We start from the raw sequence: 21,806 nt of genomic DNA, 5'->3' as shown, positions 1-21,806 counted from the left end.
ATTTTTGTCACTTTTGATGAAATGCGAAAGTGTGTTTTAATCAGTTACGCGCTTTTTCCATGTTAGTCCAATGTTTGAGATCTGGGCTCACTGTGACAGTTCGTGACAGCGGAATCCCGGCTCACTATGACGTACAGAAATTTTGAATTGGTTTCTCCCTCCCAGGTTTGAACCATTTTTAACACTTCAGTCCTCGCGCTGTTGTATTTTGTACAACAGTGGTGAAAAAAACCTCGCTTTCTGCACACAGCATCAGCGTGGTGGTTCTGACGATGGAAAACCGCTCGACGACTGAAGGATTAATCTGAACGACGTGCAAATTAGCGAGGTACAAATTAAAAAGTGTTCAGCTTAAAGCTAAGTATGCTGTTTCGCTCAAGAAAAGTAAAGAAATTCCTTGACTGAATGGGTAAAGAAACTTCCTATAGAGAGCCCCCTTTGAAGTGACATTTCTTCTCAACTGCGTACTGCGATCAGAAAAATGAGATTTTCTTGACCATTTCTTGGAAGAAATTTTCCACGCATCGAGATAGGCGATTCCTTTTCTTGTCAGTAGCAAACCAGCCTTAAAAGTGGTCAAACCAACGGGGGTACCCGGTATGCTATTCCGCTCTAAAGCCTGATTCGCTGCTGACAAGTAATTTCTTGGCCTATCTTGATGCATGGGAAATTCCTGCAAGTAACCAATGAAGAAAATTCATTTTTCTGATCGCAGTATGCATTTGAAAAGAAATGTCAGTTCAAACGGGAGTCGCTGTAGAAAATTTCTGCAAGGAATCTGCGAGAAATTTCTTTAGCGATTCCTGTTCAGCAGCAAATCAGGCTTAAAGAAAGTAAAAATTTCTGTCCAAGAAATGGTCAAGAAATTTCCTACAGTGGGCTCCATTTGAATTGACTTTTTGATAAAAGAAAAATGCTTTTCTTGAGCATTTCTTGCAAGAAATTTCCCACGCATCGAGATAATATTTTCAAAGCTAAACGATCACTTCGACATCTGGTGGCTGGTAGGAGAACCGTCAAAAAAGAGGTTGAGTTGAGAACGCACCGTGTACAGTATAGGAAGGAGCACACAATTTACATCTTTTCTCGGAATAGTTATTTTATAGACGACCAGAGAGCATTGAAAAACATGATTAACTTTTTTCCCTTCGAAAATGTACAGTTCCGGTCAGTGCTCATGTACGATTAGTGAGATTAGATTGGAAAATTGGTGTTTGGCAACATAGGTTATAAACTTCTGGATTCTTTGTTAGTGGTTGAATTTGTTGTGTAATCACGCGTCTCGTAAGAATAAAGGGTTAAAATGATTATGCCATTGATAATGACCTAATTTTTGTGTTGAAAAATTGAATTTTGGACGTGAACAAACATTTTCAGTGACATTTCTCGCCTTCTTCCCCTGCGACCTCTATGATGGTGGCGCATTATATTTGCCTATATGCGATTACTTTTCTGTTGAAGTGCGTACAATTACAATGAGAAAATTACCAATGAAATTCTCATGTGAAATTTTTAATCCCAATGGATTACCTGTTTTGCTCTTGTCCACAGTTGATTAGCAGAAGTTTTCTCGTTCCATTTTGTATGGAGAAAGGCATCTAACTTCAAATATCTCGTAATTTGAAGCATTAATCGAAAATAAATATTTGGTAGGCGTGATAGTCATTATCATTACGTACCACCGGTACCAAATATTTTTTTCAAAATAGTTCCCAATTTTGAGAAATAATTCGTTAGATGCATTTCGCCATACAAATATTTCTACACACGATTCTAAATTTCTCAAACCTTCAACAGAAGGGCTTATTCACAAATTTCATAACGCTGTAGGGGTGGGTAGTAGAGTGGTTCAAAAAATCCACAATAACTAATTACTGGGCGTCCAATTTAAAAACAGTCTTCGGCAGAGTTGCAGCTGATTACTGTATCTCACAGTATCAACATAGTTCTAATCCCCACGAGCACATGGGCAAAAATAATGACCAATTGGATGAATTGGGTCCTAAAATTTGTAATGAAATCTTGTTTTTATTTAATAACACGAAAGAGCATGTTACTGTAACTACTTTAGCAATTTTTCCCGCTCAAATAATGGCTAATCATGTTTAAACTTTAATTTAAAAATTTGATCTATTAATGAACCTTGACACTTTTGATCATGTTTGACGTTCGCTTAGTCGACAAAAACACCACAGGGGTTTTAGTTCGACCACTAGGGTTGTTCCTATCTGACATATCGTAAGGAACACGGAAAACAAAATACACCCAATATTTGAGTTTAAGCCAAAGGATGTGACAAAATCTAAAAAAAAATTTTTTTGATCTTAAACCAACGGAAAACATTAGAAAATTGAGTAAACATGTGTTTTTGGCCTAAACTTAAGCGTTTGGCACTAAAATTGGGACAGGTCTTTAGGACCCTATTGCTTGCTTTTCCCATAGTAATTCCCATATAAACTTTAAAGGGCTTTTGCAGTCTCAGTTTTCATCCAAATGAGCTCAAATTTTGGGAGGACACTCAGAATTTGAACTAGAATCGAATGAGCGGTGTGGAGCAAAAACGATTTTTTGAACCACTCTAGTGGGTAGGTGTCCACATGTTGTTACGGCTTATACAAAATTGGTATAACTTTTATTTCCTAATTTTATTTTATTTCCATTGCAACATCCATTCAAAAAGTGTTACGAGGGGGTGGGTGGGTGTCGAAAATAATCATTTTTGGCGTTATGAAATATGTGAATGAACCCCAAGCGCATGGAAGAATGGTAGTCGAAAACTGTCAAAACGTATGGAAAATAATGAAAAACCTAAATTACTTGCAATTTAAAAACTGGATCGGAAAAGTAGTGATTGAAAATCAAGTGTAATTTGAATATATAACTTTTTGTGTTTAGTTTATCTTCCGTGGTGCTTTCTATGCTTCATAATTTCGTTTTTACTACCATTGGTAAAGAGTCATCTATTGCCTTTTCAGTTTTGAATATAGCCCTATTCCAAACCTCCGGGGAGTCTATTCTGGCACACACAAACTGGCTAAGCAAGAAATTCGATTTACAAACGAAATCTCGACTGATAGCTAAAACTAATCACGGATTGTTTTTGATTAAGAAAAAACAGAATGAAACGAAACGAACCGGCTAGACGGTGCACTATGACAGATGATGACGCGTATAATACAATACTTATATCATGGTATTTTTTATGTTGATTAGTACAATCTTTATAAATTTAGTGATTTTAAAGCGTACTTGCGCATTGTTTTCGCTATCTTATGAATGTATTCGGGGAGGATTGAATTCTGAGCGATTATAATGGAATGCTCAATATCAAAATTAAGATATAATGCGCAATAAAATCGTGTTACACTTAGAAAAATGTGCTCTTTCAATCAAACTACAAAAAACTGTGAATTTTCCATCACTACATAAAAGACCGAATTGTTAATGAAGCAAGATATAGTGATTCTTCATCCTACAGCAGAGCACGTGTTAGATACGAAAAGATAATCAGTTTTCTGCAATAACGCAAAGAGAGCAACGATTAAGAGAAATCGATGAATGCAGATAAGCCCTTATGCATAAATAATGTGGTGGTTTTACATCAGTGTACCTTTAGGGTTCATTCAAATATTACGTAACGCAAAATTTGTTAATTTTAGACCCCCTCCCACCCCCACGTAACAGCTTTTGTATGGAAAATTTTAAATTTTTGTATGAACCGTAACACTATGTTAGACCCCCTCCCTTCCCCTGTTGCGTAACGTAATATTTGAACGAACCCTTAACTCATTTTGTTTGTCAGTTACGCCGCTACGAAAAAACGTACAGATTTCGTAATCATCCATCGAATATTTATCTACTGATTGTTCAGCCGGTGAATGTTCGTTCACCGGATGTTTGTTCAGATGTCATTTAATGTAAAACATGGCTCGCATTTAGAGCGGAAAAGAAAAAGAAAGTTGAAAATAGAAGAAGACCGTGAATAAATCCATGCATGGAATGCACCTTCACCTTAACTACCCCTCGCTCACCTTGGTAGCGGCTGGCTACCAACTTACGCAAGCTGTCATCCACCCATCTGACATTTCGCTTTCCCCTTTCGCTTTATCGCATCGTCCTTTTGTCGTTTTTCGTTCGCCCGACACGAACCACGGTCCGATCGGGTTTCGGCAGCCGAGTGTGTTGAGAAAGATGCGTGGCCATCTCGCTCAGTTCGATATTTTCAGTGTTGCGAAAAAGGTGTAAACAAGAGTGCTGCTTCCCGGGCGCATATATTAAGAGCCTGTATTTTGGATTTGATCCAATCACTCGTGCTTCACGTTCGATCCGATTCAGTAAGTATTTCGCTAGTACTCAGGTTTCGATTTCGGAATTGCTCCTGGTTCTCGGAAGCATGAGAAAAGCAGATAATCGAAGCTATTTCGCTTATGCGAAGGAATTGCGTTTGCATGGAGGGAAATGGATGACAACTTCCGCCATGAGTAAATTTTGCTCCCCCCGGAAGGCGATAAATCGGCAATAGAGAAGACATCAGTGGTTGTGGTGCTTGACGAGAAAAGAAACGAGAAATTATGTCAGTGAACGAGAGCAAATTTAGCCCCGGTCGTCTACTTCTTAATGTAAAAATAGAGTGGCAAGAAAAGTGCACCTCTAAGCGAAATCTAAGCCACTCAAATCGGGGGGAACTTTGGCAGCAAAAATGACGGTGCACAAAATGTCCGCGTCGAAACGAAGAAAGAGATATCACCGCGATGGGGTTAAAGTCGACTGTCGGGTGGCCATTTCTGTGTGTGACCTACAAAAGACGCACGAACAAGTGACCATTGTGTCTGGCCGCCGTTTTGGAAGCTATTGTTTCGAATCTTTGAAGAGCAATGGCCGGAGGTTCAGGAAGATTGTCCTCCCCGATCGAGTTGAGAAGACTGTTTACATTCAACAACAGAACTCTGTGCAATAAAACCACCTTTTTCGTCTTTCGGGCGTTATTACGAATAACAAGACGCAAGTGGATGGCCAATAATTTGACCACCTCACGCTCATTCAGTAATTTTTTCGATTTTTTTTTTGCTGTTGCTTATTTGCTAAAAAGTGGATGGACAGTAATGCAAGCTCCTCGATCCAAGTAGGTTTCGATTTTGACAGAGGATTATCAAGTTGTGACGTTCACACGTAAATTATTTCGTCATCTGTGGTTGCTTTGACCCAGGTTTAGTCCAAAAGCTCGAGCAGAAATTGATCAATCGTCTCTGCTTAGCCTGCTTAGTGCTTATACGTAGGTGCTTATCTTAACCAGATGTGTAAACATGTTGGTAAATAAGAAATTGCAAAATGTTGTGTTCACACGGGAGAACAAACGTAACTTTTGCTTTACTTTGTTTATTTCGCGTGCACAATGTTGCCGCCAGCCATAGTCGTTCATCATTTGATCGTAATGAAAGCATTAGACCTCATTAGACACCCTTTCTAAAACTCTAGCATTACATACCTAAAAATTGGTTACACATCACTCAGTCTAAGCGATCTTAGCTGTGTCAATTTTCAATTAAGTAACTCGGTTGGTTACTTGGTAACGATGCCGGTTTCACGCGTGTAAAGTTACTGGCCGATGCATTCAAGTGAGCTCCATTCGAATTATAAACAGCGTACTATGATCAGGAAAAAACGTCTTCATGATCGATCACTAGAAAACAAAAATTATTACAGCCTAAAAAATACAGAAAATATCAGGGAAATTAAAAACAATCATGAGTTTAAACCTAGTGTGCTAGATTTTTGTCTATTTATCCAGAAGATTTGTCTATTCATCTATCCAAACAATGATTTTCCTTTTCTATTGTTTACCTTACCGGTTTCTCACATAGGTGATACACATCGATTGCTTGCATCACATTTGAATTTATAAGCATAACGTGCTTAAGGGGGCAGGATCCGTCATTGATTTCGGAATTTTCAAAAGCAGTTTTTTCGTTCAAAATCAAGAAAATTTACAGGAAAATGTGTTCACTGCATTCTGTCCCCCTACCAAAACACATTTTCATCGAATAATTTTTAGTTTTGAACAGAAAAACTGCTTTTCAAGTTTTGATGATGACGATGATTACGATGACGGAGCGTTGATCGTTAACAGGTGTCATCTATCGATCTTGTGTATTTTGATCTTTCTGGGCTCTATAGCAACTAATTATGTTATTCATAAAGGTCCATCAATCTGGGAAGATGGGAAAACTACAAATGACTTTGAATTATAGGGGAACCGGGTATTTGGAGAACGCACCGGGAAGTTGTATTTCAAACATTTCTATGTTCGTTACTTTATATCGAAGCATTTCGTAGCTAGTGGTCCCGGCAAACTCTGTCTTACCATCAAGTAGGCTGTTGTAAGACGATATTTATTATTCTCTCATACAAAGTGACAGTTTGTTTTTTTTTTCAACGGAGACTAATCCTTAACCCTGGACGAATGTGACACAATCAGGTAAATCTGTTGACTCGTTCTTAAGCCATTTCATGATATACAAACATCATTCAAATTTTATTTACATAAATTTTGTTCAACGGGTATTTTTTGATGGGAAAATGACTATAAAATTAATGTTATTCACCTAGCAGGCGTTTTCATTCTTTCTTACATTTCTTTTTCCAATATTTTCTCTGTTGCGCCGTCCACAAATTATGTAACGCTCTAGGGGAGGGCTCAAGCGTTACGAATTATTTTGTCATTCAAAAATCGTTACTAAGGGGGAGGGGGGAATTGTCGAAAATTGTTAATTTTAGCGTTGAGCGAAGTATGCACTTCAACAGAAAAGAAATCGCCTATCTCGATGCGTGGGAAATTTCTTGCAAGAAATGCTCAAGAAAAGCATTTTTCTTTGATCGCATTACGCAGTTGAAAAGAAATGTCAATTCAAATGGAGCTCACTGTAGGAAATTTCTTAACCATTTCTTGAACATGAATTGTTACTTTTCTAGATCGGAACAGCATACTTAGCTTTACGTAATAAATTGACGCAGCCTGTTCTTTTTATTTAATTATTTCTGGAAACTTATTCAAATAGTCTCAAGTCAAAAAAGTGAACAAACTTACTTTATTGCTCCTACGTGTTTCATAGACGAAATTCCACACGTTCCGGTCTTTACCCAACTAGATTTTTCACTTTTAGAACGTTTAATTGAGGAATTACAAAACGGTGTAAGTAAGAATTTAAACTTTCGCTACCCAATCGCTACTTTCACCGCTCCGTTGTGGAGAGACAAAGTGACTTAACCACGAATCAAAACAAAACACTACTTGAGCCGATTTTACACTGGTACAAAAACGTCGAACGTAACTGAATGAAACGGCTTATCATTTTGTTATATTATTTTTTGTGAGAAATAATAGAAACTACCGTTCTGATTCAAATTCCGGACAGCTTTTAATTCCGGACACTCAACTTTGTATGGGAAAGGTTTCACTTGAAATTTTCCAAAATTTCCCGTTCAAAACTTCCCAACTTTCAGGCTTATTTTAATAAACATTTTCTATAGCAAGCCATGAAAAATTATTATACGCATTTAGTTTTGACGTTTTTCTAACGCCCTCAGCCGTTCAATGTGTAATTTTACTAGCTTAATTTTGGTTTTCGTGTGCTGTCCGGAATTCGAATCAAAATGACCGTAATTTGAAGCAAAAGTAAGTTTGCGTCCAGAATAAAAATCATGGAAAAAACATTAATTTCTTTTTATTTTAGGTTATTTGAGCTGCGAAACCCAAATTTTCATTCACCATTCGAAAGTTAAGTGTGTTTGAAGCTTGATAATGCAGATGTATCATACAGAAAGTGTTAATTTTTGTGCTTTTTGCTCGGTTATACTTCACCGCGGCCTTAAGTGTCCGTAATATGAATCAAAACGGTACCTAGTTTTTGAACGCGAGCTGATTGTATGAAAAAAAAATAAGCGATATACACGGCGAAAAAATGTTAAATAGTTGGTTCATTTTAAAACAGTTTTAGAAAACAGGTTGTGATTCTTCCGAATTAATTTTCTCAAAAGTGTATGAAAGTTACTTAAGTCGATTTAAAAAGTAATCGAGATTTTATTTTTTTTAAGCGTCGCTAGGGTATCCGTCTTATTACAGTATATTCAATGCCACACAATGTTCCAGCATTGAAATTATACTCTTTTCATGTTAATGACATTGCACGGTACTGTCAGTTTGTGTGACTTTGGACGTTTCTATAAAGAAAACTAATTCTCACGGTTAGTATCATACAGGCGTATCTGCAGTGGTAGATTTCACTTCGTCGATTTTCTCTTTAGATTAGTACACGAAATTCAATCGATTTTTATAACATTTTACGGTGCTGCATGACAAACAACGATTAGAGCCTTCTATTGAATCAAAAATAGCAGTCAAAAATATTCACTCGGCCAAGTTATTAGCTAAAGAGAAAAACGATGAAGAGAAAAAATCGGTCATTGCAGTTACGCCCTTATGATACTGAACGCGAGAATTGATTATATTACGATTCGAAAACAAATCAACAGAATCGAATGATTTTTGACCGGTTTCGTCTCTTCTTCCATAAAAGTTGGACAATGTTAATGAAACTAGACTAGGCTTTTCCATCTGAGACCACTAATCGTTAAGGTGAAGATGAATCGAAGCCAAAACTCAAATTTTCAAGAGCACAAATCTGGAGAAACAAACATCTGTTTTAGCTGAAAACTTAATAGATTGGTCACTAGCTGGTGATGACCAATCGATTAAGTTTTCATCTCAAACGAGTGTTTGGTTCTTCAGATTTGTTCTTTTAAAAATTTGAGTTTTGGCTTCGATTTATCTTTACCTTAAACAAGAAATGAATTTGTTGACTTGAGTATTTACCCTTTGATTTCGGTGCCTTTAAATATATTTTCCACCAATTCAATGTAATTTTAAAAGATTGCTTCCCTACGATTATCTTGTTTCATAGTTTTTCAACACAGTTTTAGCATGTGCACTGATTTTCAGTGCATGGTGATTCGTTATTAATACATTGTGTACAGTTGAAATATATTTGTAAATAAAAGAAACAACAGAGTAAAGATACAGAAAAATCTTTTGTCTGGATGAATAAGTGTATGAATGGCACAAAATAATGTCACAAGATTAGGGGCGATCCATTAATTACGTAAGACAATTTTGGCGGTTTTTAGACCCCCCCCTCCCCCCATAGTAAGATTTTTTGTATGAAAATTAAAAATAATTTGTATGGCGCGTAAGAAATCTCAAACCCCCCTCCCCCCATAAACCCTTACCTAATTAATGGACGACCCCTTATATGTTTTTTCTCAAAAATATAGTCACAGATAACAGACGTTGGAGTCCGATTGTAAAACTATGTAAGACAATTCTCGAAAACTTATTCAAACAGACTCAAGTCATAAAAGTATGCAAACTTACATTATCGATTCTACGTGTCTCGTAGACGAAATTCTACACATTTTGCTCTAAACCAACTCGATTTTTCACTTTTAGAATGTTTACTTTTCGGATTTACAAAACGACGAAAGTAAGATTTTCAACTTTCGCTACCTAACCACAACTTTCGCCGCTCCGCTGTATGGAGAGACAAAATGACTTAACCACAAATCAAAACAAAACACTACTTGAGTCGATTTTACACTGATACAAAAACGTCGAAAGTAATTGAATAAATCGGCTTATCATTTTGTAATAAAATTTTTGTGGGAAATAACAGGAACTCCCTAGTTTTTGTATGCGAGCTTACTGTATGCAAAATTTAAGCAATGTACATGGCGGAAAAATGTCAAAAAGGGTATTCATTTTAAAACAGTTTTAGAGGACAGGTTGTGATTCTTCTGAATTAATTTTCTCAAAATCGTATGGAAGCTACTTACGTCGATTTGAAAAAGTAATCGAGAATTAATGGTCATTTTGAATGGCAACACAAGTAGCAACATCGTTGTGGCGTTGTCATCGCTAAGTTCCCATGACGATGTCAGTGGTGAATATGAAATATTTCAAGATACTGATATTCACCACTGAATGACGCAATTCGCTGTGTGGCGGCGCTAGTGATTGCAAGGAGTTTCAAATTGAATATTTACACAGATTTTCAGATTTTTTTTTGTTCTAGCATAAACATCTGTTATCTGTGATACAGTATTTTTCTTCAAAATTCAGTATCTATGTATGTAATTACATCCATCATGAACTGATAGAACTGCAGCATGTAATTGTTTTGATTCAAAACTAAAAAAATACGCTTTTGAAATCCATTCCGAAGATAGAGGGACTGGTTAAAAATATAGGTTCTTCTTTATGCATCATTTAAAACTATTCTTCCTACGATCAAAATCGTTTAATTTGGAAAGCGTTCATTTAGTTCACCTTGCGAATATTATAAGCCTTCATTCATCATCAATAATAACAGAGTGTCCGATTATTAATAAGGGTTTAATTCTTATACCGCAATAATGACAAATTACCCTATTAGAACAGAGCATATTTCAAGGCGAGTTAGAGATTTTTGGAGTATCATTGGTGAAACAGCTTGGATTCAAAATTCAATAGTGGTTTCTGCGCTCATGTACATACACGGTACATGTCACCAACACTACTTAAAAATTGCTGGTGGAAAATATAAACAAAGATTAGTTGTTCCCAGCAAAATCAAATGACAGTATTTTCAACCAGCAAATTTGCGCTTGTGTTCGTAGCACTGCTCGGCGAGAGCTCAATAATGTACCAAAACTTTGAAGGCACATATTTCGCGAAAGAAGCATCGAACTACAGTGCAATTTTTATTTTAGTTAAAAATAATAAGATCGACTTTGTACGTTAATTATTTTAGCAGATTAGTGCCTTTGAAATCGTGAGTAGGGGCACAAGCCGGCCATTGTGTCAGCCATGTTTGGATTCCGACATTTGTCACCTTGAAAAAATGAGTTGCAGCACTCCGGGAAAAACCCTTGGAGGAATCTTTTACTCGAAAAAACATTAAGAAAAATACCAAGATGAGGTTTTTCAGGAATCCTAAAAGGTTGATGAGCAGCCATGAAAATTGGTAGTGCATTATGGTCAACTTCGACCAAATGTATTGATTGGTTCTCTGAATAATTTGCTGCATGAGTCCTGGAAATAATTGTGAACGAGTCAATTAAGGAGATTCAAGAATAATATAAATTCATGCAAGAATTCAAGGTAAAAAGATCAGTTTTTGTAGAAAACCCTGAATGTTTTTGTAATATAAAATTCCGTGAACAAACCTCTGGACAACTATTTTAAGAATTAAGAACCCAATGAGAACTTTCTTAAGAAATAGCTGTTAGAATCAATAATTAATAGTGTCCACATGAACTCATTGAGGAAATTCAAGTAGTATTTGATTCTTGGATAAATCCTTGGAGTTTCTGCAGAAATTCATAATGAAATTGCTAGAGATATTACGAGATGCCTGATGCCTGATAACACTATCTCGGATCATAACTAATTGTTATTGATTGTTAGAAAGACAGTTAATTATTCGACAGATTTACGTGGATTTACCTTACATATTTTTATCTATTTTTTGTGTTATGGATTGTACATTTCTGGTGGCAAGATATTGAACAAATTTTTAAGGAAATCTTATGGAACGTTACCATTTATCGCCAATTTCTCATGAGATCTATTCAGGGATCCTTACGGGAGTTTTTCTATTCTTCCATCATTATAACACGCCTTTCCTTACGTCTGATACATAGGCAGCCTGCTAACCAAACAGCAAGCCTCTCTGTCATGGAATTATCACCCCATACACCTTCCCGCATGAACTGGCGTATGCGCAAGGGTATATCCGGTCTACTGTGGACCGGTTATGGACACTGTGCGTATTATGGACACCTTACAGAAAAACATAAAATGAACACTCAAACCAATCTTATTTTTATGAAAATTCACCGGGGGAACTTCGATTGCATTGTTAGTTAGCAGTTTCAAGCAAAATGTTTGGTTTGAGGCGCATAAATACAGATATTTGAACAGTTTTGTAAATGAAACCACAAAAGAGGGTCCATAACTAGCATTTCCAGGTGGGTCCATAAAATGCACGCCGGCAGCGAACCGGATGGAAATCAAATGGAGGGCCCATAATAGGATACGTCAAATTTGTAAACATTTCTATTATAGACCCCCTGAAGGGTTTCACATTTTCAAACCTGAAACCGACCCCCGTTTTCGAAACCCCGAAACCCGACCATCTCTAGGAATTAATGAAAAAGATCGCATTGCTGGCAACATTGCTCGTCCTTTGGTGCTGGAGGAAGACCAAAAACCAAAACAAAACAGTGAAAGACAAAGGCAAAATCAGTAGCAGATGACTTTTCATGACATTTCTCCTTGTCGAAATGCTGTCAGATCGCAAAGTTGCACTATGCCGTCACACTTTCAAAGTGTGCTGTTCGATTTGGTGTGAACAGCGCAATATGATTCGTCTGCTAAAACGCACAACTTACTAGGCGAGGTTCATGCAAAGATAATGAAACTGTGTGTTGCAAATAAGAGGGTCGACAATTATTGGGTTTTCAGGGGTACCCGATTGATAACATATTCTTAATCTACGTTACAAATCGAACAACAATTCTAGATTACTTTTTCAAATTGACGTAAGTAACTTTCATACGGGTTTGAGAAAATTAATTTAGATGAATTACAACCTGTCTTCTAAAACTGTTTCAAAATGTTTCACCTTCATTCGCCGTGTACATCGCTTACATTTTGCATACAATCAGCTCGCGTTCGAAAACTAGGTAGTTTATATAATTTATATTTATAAAAAATATGACAAATTGATAAGCCGTTTCATTCAATAACTTACGACGCGTTTTAGTAACAGTGTAAAATCGACTTTTGTTTTGTTTTGATTCGTGGTTAAGTCACTTTGTCTCTCCAGATAGCGGAGCGGTGAAAGTAGCGTTTAGGTTACGAAAGTTGAAAATCTTACTTACGCCGTCTTGTAAATCCAGAAATTAAAATTCTTAAAGGGAAAAATCGAGTTGGTTCAGTACGGAACGTGTAGAATGTCATCCGCAAAACACGTAGGATCGGTAAAGTAAGTTTTCCTACTTTTCCGACTTGAGACTGTTTGAATAAGTTTTCGAGAATTCACATTTTAAACATATTTATGTCCTAAAAGTCTTCTCAAAATGCGTTTGAAAACTACTTTTGAATGACACGTCGGCGATTTTTTTCTACGGAATCAGCTATCATTATGTCAATAGAGCAATATTTAAAACTGAAAAGGCAGTAGGGTGCCGGTGCCATTCGTAGACTACCTAAGCTATAAGAAATCATAACAAAATAACGAAAAGCCATAACAGAGATCTTTTGGCCTCAACAGAAAGGTTTTAACCTCTACTATATGGAAAAAAATATAAAAAGAGTGATAAAACTATTGTTTTAACATAAAATCGCTTGAGCCACTATTGGTACACGTGTTCCAGTAGTTGCGCTAGTGCTCCAGTAGTAGACGTTCGGGAATGATACAAAGAATTTTAAATGGTAAAGTTTTACACAGGTTAAACATTTTTCCCTAGGAACGGCAACTAATATCTTTCGAATGAAGCATAAAGATCATCTCTGGGGCTTTTCTTCAATTTTATACATCCATTTTAAAAACTGCTTCCATACGTTGATCCACTACTGGAACACGACGACAACTACTGGTGCAAGGGAGCAAATTTTTTGCATAAACTTAATTATTTATAGAACTTTTTGACAAAATAAAAAGCTGAAATTTGGCAAATCGTCTAAACTAGAGACGATCTATCCAACAAAAATATCACATGTCGTTTTTATCGAAAAATGTACGTTTTATTCCATAGTCCAATCTACTAGTACATTACAACCATTGGTACCGGCACCCAATATGGCTTTTTTCAGTGGCAATTAAAACGAAATTAGTAAGCAAAGAAAGCACCATGGAAGATGAACTAAACACAAAGTGTATTATGTATTCACATTACACTTGATTTCAAGGCACTACTTTTTCGAATAATTTATGCAAATAATTTACGTTTTTAGTTATTTTCTATACTTTTACGGCAAAATTTTACAATTTTAGCGTTACGTAATAAATGGACGTTTTTGCCTGTGTTGGTGAGCCAATTTTAGGCTATCCAGTACTTGTGTATTAAGGACATATAGGAAGGAATCCCTGTCATGGCAGTGAAGATGGCTTCCTCACATATACAAACACATTTCTGGAAGTCCAAATCATTTCATCAAAATATTTCACTTACCTACACTAAGTCCATTCCCAAATTGCTAACGAGACATCAGAACATTATTACCTTACAATTTCCATAGTTTTAACACTAGTAGCTAGTAGAAATTTCAAGAACCGTGCTAATTTTCAACACGGACGTTTAATTTTGCTACAAATGTTTACACATATCAGCCTGCGAACGAAGAACACTTTTCGCCGAATTTTACCACTTTTGCTAATCGTAGAACTTACAACACAATTTACTTTCACTACTTGTTCATTAAAGAACAATTACTGGTTGATTTCTGATGAAAACAACTTAAAATTTCACCAAACCGTGCTAAAAACAATCACTTGACCACAGCATTTCGCTTTTTTATTTTCCTAATTTTACGCCGGCTGCTCGCTTGCAGGGCTGTCAGTACGTTGATGGTTACGTACGACATCAAGCAATCTTATTTATTCGAAGGGCGATTACTGGCAACAACGTCTTATCAATTAAAATTTCACTATTACCAACAATTAGAAGAATATTTTTTGTGAACCACTACTTTTATACAGTTGTTAGTGGATTCAAAGGAGTTTCACCTTAAAGTACGTTGGCCGGCTCCAACTGTTAGCATTTAAGAACGACGTAAAAAGTCGTTACCCTATTATGGTTTGTTTAAACTTTTTTAGTCCCGTCTTCAAGTCATCTAGTCAAGCTTCATTGCCGTCTTTAAACCAGTCTAATATTGGTCGTAGTTTTTTTTAATCACGGTATTTTACAATACTGCATGGCTCATAAAAATCGTATCTGAGGTCGTACTACTAATCCGTACTGAAATGTTAAGTTAGGTTTAAGAAGTTGCACATGTTATATTTAAGAGTTATTCTATCACACTATTTTGTTATCTTTGCCAACTTTAGATAAAGCGTGCGTTATAAAGTAGCTGTGAGATTCCTGCTATTAAATCATTATAATAATGCGGCACTTATGGACACTTCATGGTAATACCCTTCTCGATTGTAAAGATAAATTAAATTCGCGATAATGATAATGAATTGCGCAATCATAACTAATTCACATATGGTCGGTGTACTTGTAGTAGTCAGTCCCCTATAGCCGCACTAGTGGTTCTTTGACTATAATACCCACGTATTTTTGTACATAGGACATGTCCTACCTGTCCTATCCACTTCTCGCGACACTAAGAATGATACTAGATTTCCTTTGGATGGTCAACTATCAGTACTAGCGATTTGCTTCCCTTTATGAAATTTATGGAGGGATTATTAGAGTATGTTAAAAAACATTATTTGAACTTTAACACTTCACTTTTGCAAAAGAAAAAAATAAAATACTTAAAATCACTAGTAAGATGAGCAAATACCTTTAAAGTTTAATATATAGTTTATCTTGACAGATAGGCCTATTTCCAGGCCCGGATTTGGGGGGGGTGCCAAGGGGGAAAATGCCCCGGCCCCCCCGATTAATGGGGCCTTCCGAGCAACCAAAATTAAGTACAAAACACATTTTAAAATTTCCTCTTTAGACATTTGGACATATAATTCTAACGCTAAAGTCAACTTTCCAATATTCGAGTATATTTTTTTTCTTCATCTAATATCTGAATCTCACAGTTTGGTTTGGTCAATTATTATCCATCAATATTGTCTGTTTCGTGGATAACAAAACGCGTCGCCAACAGAACGACAATATCGTTGCCAGCAAACTAACCAAAGGAGATGATTCACCGTTCATCGCGTTCGATAAGTTGCAAAATTACAATACATTACAAAAAAATATGAATGTTACGCAAAAATTCGTCTCTAACTAGTTTTCGAAAAATGTTGAAAGAAAAAATGCGCTTAACCCTTCTGCAGGATCTTAAACAATACGGTTAAACCTTCAGTGCCTTAAAGGTTTAGCCATATTTTTCATAAAATTTATTGGGTTCCTAACAGAACTTTAAAATTTAAACATATTTGCAATTCTATAAGAAACTTGAAGTGAAGGTGAAGATGAATCGAAGCCAAACCTCAAATTTTCAACAGCACGAATCTGGATCTTTGCAGTCGATTATACTTATCGTAAATTGTTTGTTTCCAAAATAGCTTAGTATAAAATTTTGGGCATTTTTGTCATTTGAATTGAATTTGATGATTTATCCAAACATTCAATTTGAAGTTACAGTCATCTCTCCCTTACTCGATATTTCGTATCTCGATATCGAGTTAGAGAACCATAGTAAAAGTTGGTTTTCATGGCTACCTCGATGGTCCCTTGGATCGCAGTTGCATTGATTTTGTGTTCTGTAACTCGATACCTCCCTAACTCGATGGTCCCTTCAATATCGAGTAAGGGAGAGATGACTGTATTTGCAACATGCAATTCAAATTGCAGGTCAATTGGTTTGCTAGAAGCAGAGATGCGGGTCTCCAAACTTGACCAGTTTGTATGAAAATCAGGCGATTGTTGCTTCTATTCTATTCTTGCTAGTACTGTAATTACTTTTTTTTCAATCAGATACAAATTGGAAACTTGTACTGAACAGAATCAAAAGAAGCTTTGGAGAAAATGACTTTAAAGATTTTTCACTCTATACAAATTATATATAAGCTTAAAAACGAGCCAATCTTCTAGGAATTGTTATATTTTTCCCATTGGACGAAAAAATCATTTAAAACACTATTGAAAAGCTGGAAAACAGTTAAATGATGTATATAGCTCACAACCGAAAATGTCAGTTGCACCACTTTGCATTTGGGTCCCTCATATCTTTAGACCGACCATCTTGTTCAAAACTCAAATTCAATAGGTAGTTTGTGGAATCCCAAACGTGCTGAGTTTTGTATAAAAGGGCCCCCTTTATGACATCTGACCCGGGCCCCCCGAAGCCAAAATCCGGCACTGCCTATTTCGTATGCGACTTAAAGACTTTTTCAGTGTTGAGCACTCGGCGTCTTCGCTGAGATAAAAGTTTCTATGATACGATTAAATAGTGGGATCTCAATCAACTTTTCAAACAATCTCTTAGGAATCAAACCACGAACGGTACAGAAATCGATACTTCTCTTCCTGTCTATGGACATGGAGTGATGCGGTATGCATCACAAAAATACGGAAAATGCTACAGTAGTTCGAAATAACGGTCACAGTGGCTCATCCAAACAGCAGAAAAAAATGCTCCATCTACAAGAATTGCTTCGAATTAGAGTGTTAGAATTTCCGAACGAACATCTTCCTAACTGCGATATTTAAAGAGTTATCTCAGATCAATGTCGTCTTCTACCTGTAATAAACGAATTCGTGGAAAGTTATCTAGCCGGCTTCGTCGACGACCATCGACAACGGATCCGTTTTTTACTGTACAGTCAATTCTTCAAAAAGTGTCGTAAATACCAGATCCAAACGCATTACTTTTTCATCGATTTAAAAGGGGCATACGATAGCATTAATCGAGTTAACAGCTTACCCTTCCCGGGAAAGTTAGACTAATAAGAGCAATGATGGTTAATTGGAAAAACTGAATGAAAGTAGTCGAATATCGCAGAGAAGCAATTTTCAACCAGTCCAGTCAACTTGTTTGCTTCGCGGATGATATGAACATTTGAAAAGGTGGCAGATCTGTACATCCGCCTGGAATGTGAGGCATAAAAAGTCGGATTTGTGAAAAAATCAGGGGGGAATCAAAAGACGATTTCTTCGTAGCTCACAACAAAAACACGTTGAAGATAGTTTCTCCTTTCATTTAGTGGCTTACACAATTGTTTACTCATTTACTTGCGTATTTCTAGAAATCGTGTATTTTTTTAGCAATAACACACTAAAATCAATTTCGTCATTATGCGCCTTACCCAGCTTAAACCCACGTTAATGAGTAGTTGTAAGTTAACGTGCACAACCCAAAATTGTCAGATTTCCCAAAAGTGTCAGATTCCCAAAAATGTCAAAATCATGTTGGCCACGGTTCATGTATATGTGGTTGACAAGCTTGAAGGGCCCGTGGAAAAAATAGAGTGCATGGCAAAATTCTAAAACATTACTTGAGCCAAATAGTCAATTGTCATTTCCTTTGATCTCGTGAAATATAAAAATAAGTTCAACATCAGCAAAAATTCAGACTCAGCCTTTTATTTTTGAGGATTTTGTATGGAAAATCGTAAAAGTTGTATTATTTTGTCCAGTAATGTAGGAGTAAAAGAAAATTTAAAATATTACAATAAATTGACAAAGCGAAAAACGCTTCTTGTTTACAGATATTCGTCACGAATAAGCATGCAGTTTGAATGGTTAAAATTATCACTAGTATGCTACTGTTCGGATACGTCATCGATTAGGTACGCACCAGAAACCTTCACTGGACGGGTGCGAAAAAGATTCATATTCTTAGGTTGCATTCAACGAAATAGAGATGAAGTCATTCTAAATGACATTGGTATACAGCTAGAAAATTTAAGACACAATTCCAAGAAACAGAAATCCCTTATCAAACACTATACTTTCCACGCCAACATAGCGATACATTCCACCTTTCTGGGACCTTGCATACGTTAGTCTAGCCACGTTTCTTGCACTCGAGACAGTGACACCTTGATACTTGGTATACGCAGCAGCGAAGCGACGACAACGGTGGCGGTGACCGACGTCCTCTCCGAAACAGTCGTAGTCGTCGTCGTCGTCGTCGTTGCTTGCTTGCCCATTTAATGTCTGATGAATCAGCATGATTGATATTTCTCGTTCCTCTATTCGCAGTGCCGGTCAAACGCCAAACGCAACAACCGTTCGCTACACATACACTGAGCTAAAAGTTAGGTACGAATTTCATAAGAGAACGCTTGTGATTTGATTACTTGGAGGTCTTAAGATTCAAATTCTTTTTTTTCAAATTCTAAGAGCAATTCTATGGATACATCAGGGTGTCTACTACCTGGAAAAACCTGGAAAACCTGGAATTATCAGGGAATTTTATTCAACCTGGAAAAAAAACCTGGAATTCTCAGGGAATTTTGATCACAATCAGGGAAATTACTTTGAGGCAGTAATTCATGATAAAATATGTTCACGACAATGGATTTTTGCGTCATAATCCAGAGCTACCATTATTTGCCAGAAAACTCTCTTCATTCGAAAAAAATTTCGGCTGCGCCGCTCTCATGAGCACTATATGAGCTATTCAATGAAGATCCTTTTAAGTATGAATTTTTATCAGCTTACCATGGTTGATGTTTTTAATGTCTCTTTATTTATTTAGTGAAGGATTAACATATCAAGGACTGGTAGCAGGTTTATTTTAGATGCCATTTTTATGCAAGTCTCTAAAAAGTCTTTATTTTTGATAAAAGGAGTCTGAAGTCTCTATTTTAACCAAAATAGTCTCTAAAGTCTCTTTTTTCCATTATCTTGCTTGCAGATAATTAAGATACCAAATTTCTTCTCATAATTCTCGAGAACAGTTCCAGGAATTATCCTTGTGGTTGCTCCAGAGATTTCATCATTCCTCTACCAATTTCTTCAGCAATTTTTCGTAGGATGCTTACAGGAATTTCTCCAGAAATTGCTTCAGCATTCAGCATTTCAACGTTACTACTTCTAGTAATTTTCTCAGGGTATTCCCTGAGAACAAAGTCTATCCTAGAACTTCTTCCAGATACTTTTTCACTAACTTTTCAACCGAATTCTACAGTCGTTAATCTAAGAGATATCCAAAGTTTCCCACAGAATTTCTTCCAAGAAAACCCGACAAGAATTTCAACGCCATTTCATCTACGGTTATTCCAAAGAATAGCTCCAAAGTTCCTCGAGGGGTTATTCGAATGAATCTATTAAGAACATTACAAATAATTCCTTATATTCGACATTTTTTCATTATTAAGTTTCTTAAGATTTCTTTCCAGCGTTTATTTCAAGGAATTTTGGAGTTCATCCAAACGTTTTGAATGAATTCCCAAAAAATTCCCATGGAATATTGAAAAGTTCATTTAAGGTTCCACACCAGTTAACACTCCAACATTTTTTTTATAAGATCCTACGATTGTAGTAATTCCTTCACAGTTTTTTTAGGAATTTCGTCCTCTTTTTTTTCAGGAGATCCTTCACAATATCCTGCGAGATTTGATTTTTTCTTTTAATTTTTTCAATTATCTTAGCAATAATTTAGCAATAAGAGTTGTGTTTCATCCTTCGACCTTGACGCTTGCTCCTGCCGTGGCCGGCGATGAGGACAGGATCAAACATGTCGCGCGTCGATCGAGTAAAGTGAAAAAGTGCCGCGTCGATCGAGTAAAGTGAAAAAGTGCCGCTTACGATTAGTTCTTTTTGATCTTCCGACATTGACGCTTGCTCCTGGGGAGTGCGTCAAGAAAGCCCCAGCAGTCGTCAGTTGTTTTCCCTCACGGGTTGCGCGCCTATTTTCTCTGAGTGCTTTTATATAGCTGAGCAAACGAGTGAAGCTGAAAGAGGATTGTTGCTGCTCAAGGATGACGGATCAATTGGTGAGCTCGTTTCATGCTATTGTTTCTAATCCATAAAATATGTATGACTGCACCATTAATCGTTAAAACAGTGAGACGTAAATATGATTTTTCAAAAAAATATGAATGGTTCGTCACTGTAAGTGTCGACATAAACTCTGATTCACAAATTATTTCTGCCTAAATTTTTTTTTATTAAAAACACCTTCTTCTTTTTACCTTTAATAGCCATGTATAGGCATATTTATATCTCACAAATAATTATTTATCATGGTCTAATCCCTTATCAAAGTGAATCCTGTGACCCAACGATCCTTCCCATTAACAAACATCCCTCCCAGTAACCTTTGTGGAGATGCAGAGGCAAACACGGTCTCCAAATAGCAAAGATTACACACTAACAGTCCTTCCCCCAATCCCACCTGACTGTAAGGACGTGGCCGGCGCCGTTATTGACCATGTATAAATAGAGGCACTGAATTATGCACACTGAAGAAGATTATGGCCAATCCCGGCCAAACTTCTAGTTGATTCTTTGTGCATTTTCACTGACTTCGGTCAATCACGGAATAGCAACCATTGATATGTGCAGTCAGTCTAAGCTAAGCTAAGCTAAGCTAAGCTAAGCTATCTTAGCAATAATTTAGCAATAATCTTGGAAATCTTCTAATAGTTCTTCAAGAGTGACTCTTTCTATAAACCTTTTTCATCAAAGGTGACCTAAGAAATTACATAAATAACTGTAACAGAAGGTACCCTAAAATTTGCTTTAGGAATACGTCACAAATTTTTATCAACAATTTCTCAGCATACTGGAAAATTTCATTCAAATTTCCACGAAGAAAACTCCTGGAAGAATGTTCGAGAAAAAAGTTGTGAAAACTTCCTTGAGAAATCTTTTAGAATTAATGGAGGAATTTCCGAAGAAATCTTAGGAGCAATCTCTGGAGTAGTTCCTGAAGGTATCTTCAGAGAAATATGCTGTTAAATTCTTTAAGCAAAAATCTAAAGAACAATGTTGTAGAAATTCTTGAGAATTTGGAATCATCTGGAGAAGTTTCTAGTTGAATATTATAACATGTTTTAAACGAGAGTCTTGAAGGATGTTTCTAGATG

At 36.5% G+C, this 21,806-nt stretch overlaps 1 protein-coding gene across 1 annotated transcript in view; it reads left to right on the top strand.

Annotated features, from left to right (window-relative positions):
- Nucleotides 1–4,197: 4,197 nt before the first annotated feature.
- LOC5566481 (kelch-like ECH-associated protein 1) overlaps nucleotides 4,198–21,806 on the top strand; it is an 84,788-nt gene continuing 67,179 nt past the window's right edge. The window contains exon 1 of the mRNA XM_021837401.1: nucleotides 4,198–4,334. The gene's annotated coding sequence lies outside the window, so the exon portion shown is untranslated. The remainder of the gene's footprint in view (nucleotides 4,335–21,806) is intronic.

Source organism: Aedes aegypti, chromosome 1 (genome assembly GCF_002204515.2).
Source record: "Aedes aegypti strain LVP_AGWG chromosome 1, AaegL5.0 Primary Assembly, whole genome shotgun sequence".
Taxonomy (NCBI): domain Eukaryota; kingdom Metazoa; phylum Arthropoda; class Insecta; order Diptera; family Culicidae; genus Aedes; species Aedes aegypti.
This window is presented reverse-complemented; position numbering and strand designations above follow the sequence as displayed.